Source organism: Arachis duranensis, chromosome 5 (genome assembly GCF_000817695.3).
Source record: "Arachis duranensis cultivar V14167 chromosome 5, aradu.V14167.gnm2.J7QH, whole genome shotgun sequence".
Lineage (NCBI taxonomy): Eukaryota > Viridiplantae > Streptophyta > Magnoliopsida > Fabales > Fabaceae > Arachis > Arachis duranensis.
In genome coordinates this window covers 13,902,467-13,908,361 of record NC_029776.3, presented here as the reverse complement: position 1 = coordinate 13,908,361, position 5,895 = coordinate 13,902,467, and the positions used below count along the sequence as shown (strand labels likewise).

Below are 5,895 nucleotides of genomic sequence, written 5' to 3'. Positions count from 1 at the left end.
CTGGCCAGCCCCGAAAATGCTATATCAAGAAGCAGATAGTAGGATGGCCTCTATTTCAACAAATATAGATTAAATATTATCATTTTAGACACCATATATACATTCTGAGAGAGAAAGAACATCATCCATGATCAAACACATTCAATTAAATTGAAAATAATGGACATAGTCTACACTCTAACCTCTACTGTCCAAAGGCTAAACATGTGTCACAATCAATTAAATTGATAAATAACATCATTAAAGTAAAAGTTAAAAAGCAATGCTATATGACCAACAAGATTTTATCATGTTTGCCTGATTGTTTGGTCACCATTTTAAATTCTAAATCCTAAATTCTAAGGCTTAAACTCTAAATCTTAAATTTTAATAATATAAAAATAAAGTGTTGGCCAAATGCTAGCTAATATTTAATAAAAAGTGTTAGTCTCTAACATTTCTCAAATTTAAATATCAACATAAGAGGATTAAGCAAAAATAAATAAAATCGCATTGAACTTTTGTTCTCTACAACCCAAATCTAAAACATTCAAATTCATAAATCCGGATCATCATCTATCATTATTGTGATTGAAATGATGATGTTGCCATGGTTGATATTGTAAACTGAATAAATTTCCTAAGCCATGAGCCCATGACAAGAAAAAAAGAAAACCCAACCATATTTTCAAAAATAAGCCTTAATACAGCGTAATTACTCTAAAGTCCCTTAATACTAAAAATCACCGTTAAACCAGTACACATCACTAACAGCTGCAACACCAAAAAAATCCGAACCTATACAATTTTCACTTTTGTTTCAACGATATCCATTCTGTAAAAGCATCAAATTCGAATTTTCTTTCTTTATTCATTTAAATTAATAAAAAATTAAATAAAAAAAATGCTAACAACATACATGACGAACTGCTTAATCCATAATCATAGAGATCAAGCTTGAACAAAAATCACTATGCTAAAACAAATATAGTAAATGAACACGAACATGAAAAATTGAAATTTTTGACGTGCAACACATAAGAATAAGCGGTGTTGAGCTCACCTGTGCTGAGAACTGAGAAGTGAAGGCTTGAAAACGGTGTCGCTTAACAGGAACAGAGAAAAGAATTGTGTAGCGAAAAAGAGAATGGTGAGAACAAAAATAGTGTGCGAAAAAGAAAGGAAAAATGCGAGAAAAATCGAGACCTGTCCATGAGATGGGCTAGGCCTGAAAATGTTGAATTGGGCAAAGCCCACTATCTTTTAAATTTTTTTATTATTATTTGAGTGATTTTCTAACAATTACCTCGAAAGGACAACGAGGTCCTTGAAAAAAAATATTCAATTCGGTTCCTGATCTTTATTTTTTGAGACTGATTAGTCCTTACGAAAAAAATCAACATTAACTTTTTTTTGGCACATAACCTAATCAATTCCATAAAAATAAAGCTCAAACACCGCCGACTGGCTTGAGTATTTTTTTGTCAAAGACCAAAGTAATTGTTAAGGACTAAATAATACAGAGCATGACAAAAAATAAACCTAAATAATACAGAGGGGCGTGGACGAACTTTCCAAACGTGGGAAGCGGCGAGGAGAACCTGGAACCACCGTGGATTACGCCTAGGCCGGAGGTAGACTGCACACCGGCTCAACAGAATTCGATACAACATAGAATCGGAGAGAGCAGAAGCAAACCGAAGCTCGAGATGGCCATGGAGAAGGGACGGTCTTGTCGGAGATGCGCGACAAAGCTTCAGTAGGAATATGAAAGACTTTCCGGCAGAGTTTGCACCGAACCGGAACGGGATTAAGTTGTATGTAGGCAATAGACGTGGGTGGCCAGGGTTCGAGCTTGAATCGGCAGCAAAGGAGGATCGGCGGGCTACTGGAATTAATTACGAATGATATCCGGGTCGGGTGGCTTGTAATTAAAACGATAGATTGTTTTCTAAACACTACAATGAAAAAATTGATTGGATCTTTGCTGACACTGTGAATATCAATTAATGATGAATAAATATTGGATATTAAATAGACGGATAAAAAATGAAGAAAAATTGAAAATTAAGTAAATGGATATCCGAAAGAAAAATAATGAAATTTTTTATAATAAAAGAGATTGATACACGATTCCAATGGTGGGATTGAATAATTGGTGATAGATTATTCATCAATTTATAATGTTAATATTAAGGAAAAGATAAGATTAGAGTATCTAAATCAAAATAAAGCCTTAAAAATCGGACCACCCAGGCACCCACCCGACCCGGATATCATTCGCAATTAGTTCTAGTAGCCTGCCGTTCATCCTTTGCTGCCGATTCAAGCTCGAACCCTGGCCACCCACGTCTATTGCCTACATACAACTTAATCCCGTTCCGGTTCGGTGCAAACTCCACCGGAAAGTCTCTCCTATTCCTACTGAAGCTCTGTCGCGCATCTCCGACAAGACCGTCCCTTCTCCATGGCCATCTCGAGCTTCGGTTTGCTTTTGCTCTCTCCGATCCTATGTTGTATCGAATTCTGTTGAGCCGGTGCGCAGTCCACCTCCGGCATAGGCGTAATCCACGGTGGTTCCAGTTTCTCCTTGCCAAGGTAGAGAAAATCGAGATTTTACGTGAAATCGAAAAAGTAAATAAAAAACGTAAAACGTAAAATCTTAATAAGATTTAAATCGTAAAATCGTCAGACTTAGCACAAATTCGATAAAATCGATAAACTCATTTAAAATCGTAATATCGAAAGATTTTAAGAGTTAAATCGAAATTCTAGCTACTATGCTCCTTGCTGCTTCCCAAGTTTGGAAAGTTTGTCCATGCCCTTCTGTATTTTTTTTTTGTCATGCTCTGTATTATTTAGTCCTTAACAATTACCTTGGTCTTTGACAAAAAAAAAAAATACTCAACCCAGTCTTTAGGGGCGTCCATGGATCGGATCATATCCGCAGATCTGCGGTAAATATCCGCATCCGATTAGCAAATTGTGGATACGATCTGATCCGCAAATTGATCGGATCGGATCGGATTGGATCCGATCTGCACTATTTGCGGAATTATTCATATATTGTATTATTTTATTTTTGTTATTTAGAAAGAGTTTGATTAAAAATATTTTAGGAATAAATAAGTTTAAAAGTATGAAAGAAATATTTTATTGAATTTTTTTACATAGAAATATGATTAAAAAAAGGTTTAATTATGCGGATATATCCGATATCCGATCCGATCTGATCCGCAAATGTGCGGATCGGATTGGATCCGGCACTATAAAGCGCGGATATCATATCCGATCCGATCTGCAGACACCCCTACCGTTGTTTGAGCTTTACTTTTATGGAACTGATTAGGTTATGTGCCAAAAAAAATTAATGTTGATTTTTTTCACAAGGACTAATCAGTCCCAAAAAATAAAGATCAGGAATCGAATTGAGTATTTTTTTTGTCAAGGACCTCATTGTCCTTTCAAGGTAATTATTAGAAAATCACTCAAATAATATAAAAAAAAGTTTAAAAGATAGTGGGCTTAACCCAATTTAACATTTTCAGGCCTAGCCCATCTCATGGACAGGTCTCGATTTTTCTCGCATTTTCCCTTTCTTTTTCGCACACTATTTTTGTTCTCACCATTCTCTTTTTTGCTACACAATTCTTTTCTCTATTCCTGTTAAGCGACACCGTTTTCAAGCCTTCACTTCTCAGTTCTCAGCATAGGTTAGCTCAACACCGCTTATTCTTATGTGTTGCACGGCAAAATTTTTAATTTTTCATGTTCGTGTTCATTTACTATATTTGTTTTAGCATAATGATTTTTGTTTAAGCTTGATCTCTATGATTCTGGATTAAGCAGTTCATCATGTATGTTGTTAACATTTCTTTTATTTAATTTTTTTTGTTTAATTTAAATGAATAAAGAAAGAAAATTCGAATTTGATGCTTTTACAGAATGGATATCGTTGAAATAAAAGTGAAAATTCTATAGGTTCGGATTTTTTCAGTGTTGCAGTTGTTAGTGGACGGTGATTTTCAGTATTAAGGGGGCTTTAGAGTAATTACGCTGTCTTAGGACTTATTTTTTAAAATATGGTTGGGTTTTCTTTTTTTCTTGTCATGGGCTCATGGTTTAGGAAATTTATTCAGTTTAGAATATCAACCATGGCAACATCATCATTTCAATCACAATAATGATAGATGATGATCCGGATTTATCAATTTGAATGTTTTAGATTTGGGTTGTAGAGAATATAAGTTCAATGCGATTTTGTTTATTTTTGCTTAATCCTCTTATGTTGATATTTAAATTTAAGAAATGTCAGGACCAACACTTTTTATTAATATTAGCTAGCATTTGGCCAATACTTTATTTTTATATTATTAAAATTTAAGATTTAGAATTTAAGGCTTAGAATTTAGGAGTTAGGATTTAGAATGGTGACCAAACAATCAGGCAAACATGATAAAATCTTGTTGGTCATATAGCATTACTTTTTAACTTTTACTTTAATGATGTTATTTATCAATTTAATTGATTGTGACACATGTTTAGCCTTTAGACAGTAGAGGTTAGAATGTAGACTAGTCCATTATTTTCAATTTAATTGAATGTGTTTGATCATGGATGATGCTCTTTCTCTCCCAAAATTTGTATATGTGGTGTCTAAAATGATAATATTTAATCTATATTTGTTGAAATAGAGGCCATCCTACTATCTACTTTCTTGATATAGCATTTTCGGGGCTGGTCAGTCCCCAAAAAGATAGTTGAAAAGGCACTATTAGGGGTGGCAATGGATAGGGTAAGATAGAGTTTGGATCTCAACCCTAACCCTACTTGCTCTTAATCTGCGGGTACCCGATCCTATCCGCGGGTTATCAAAAAGATGTAAAATTATTATATAACTTGATGATAATTTAAAATAGAACTGACTTTTATGAAAAGAAAAAGAGTATTAAATTATCAATTAATGATCTTTTCTCAGTGGCTAAGAATCTTTTACATTTAGTGAGAGGTCTTTAGTTTAACATACACTTAAAAAACACACACATATATATATGTTGCGGGTTGGTCGGGTAGTGTTGAGGTTCAATCCGCATTCTACCCGTCCTACATGAGAACCCTACTCGTTGAGGATCGGGTTGGCAACCCTACCCGGTCGGGTTGGGTGCCCGCGAGTAAGGTACATGTTGCCACCCCTAATTACTATTATGATATCAAATTCAAACCATAGATTGAACTACTTAATGCTGTATCCATCATTATTCTGATTCTACCTTTGTTTCATGTAGGATTTGACCTGTGTTATATATATGGTTTAATAATAAGCCATTGTTTTGCATAAATATTTTATTTTTAAACAAAACTAAGTAATTCATAAGCTTTGGTATTAATGCTTCTCAGGCTCTCAGCTTGCTAGGCCTGAGACATTAGTTCTGACTCCTCGCACTTCATATGTTCTTGTGATATTAATCTAATGATTAAGTTGTCGCACTTCATATGTTCTTGTGATATTAATCTAATGATTAAGTTGTAAAGTTGTATACTGTGGTTCTTATAAATAATTGAACTGGTATATTTGTTACTTCCAGCGATGTACAGACAACTCGTTTAATAGTAATACTAATGGTAGGGGTGTTTAAAACGGATCCGGACTGAACAAAATCGATCAATCGAACCAACAAAATTGAGAACCGAAACAATCAAAAACCAAAAAAATCGAAAAATAATGTTTTACTATTTTTATGCGGTTCGGTTCGATTTTCGGTTCTAACACTAAAAACCCTAACCGAACCGGTAACTAAAAAATCATTAAAAAAACCATTAGTTAACCGAACCCATTCAGTAGCCCAATAGCCCATGGCCCACGTCCCCACCCCCCATCAGATAACCTAGCGTCCCCATTACCCCACTCCCACATCC

The 5,895-nt window shown here is 34.6% G+C and overlaps 1 protein-coding gene across 2 annotated transcripts in view; it reads left to right on the top strand.

The window, feature by feature from the left end:
- Nucleotides 1-3,602: 3,602 nt before the first annotated feature.
- Nucleotides 3,603-5,895, top strand: part of LOC107488243 (PHD finger-like domain-containing protein 5A) — a 4,099-nt gene continuing 1,806 nt past the window's right edge. Inside the window, exon 1 of one of the 2 annotated variants that reach the window (XM_052262241.1) lies at nt 3,603-3,692. The gene's annotated coding sequence lies outside the window, so the exon portion shown is untranslated. The other variant, XM_052262243.1, reaches the window with a different exon arrangement.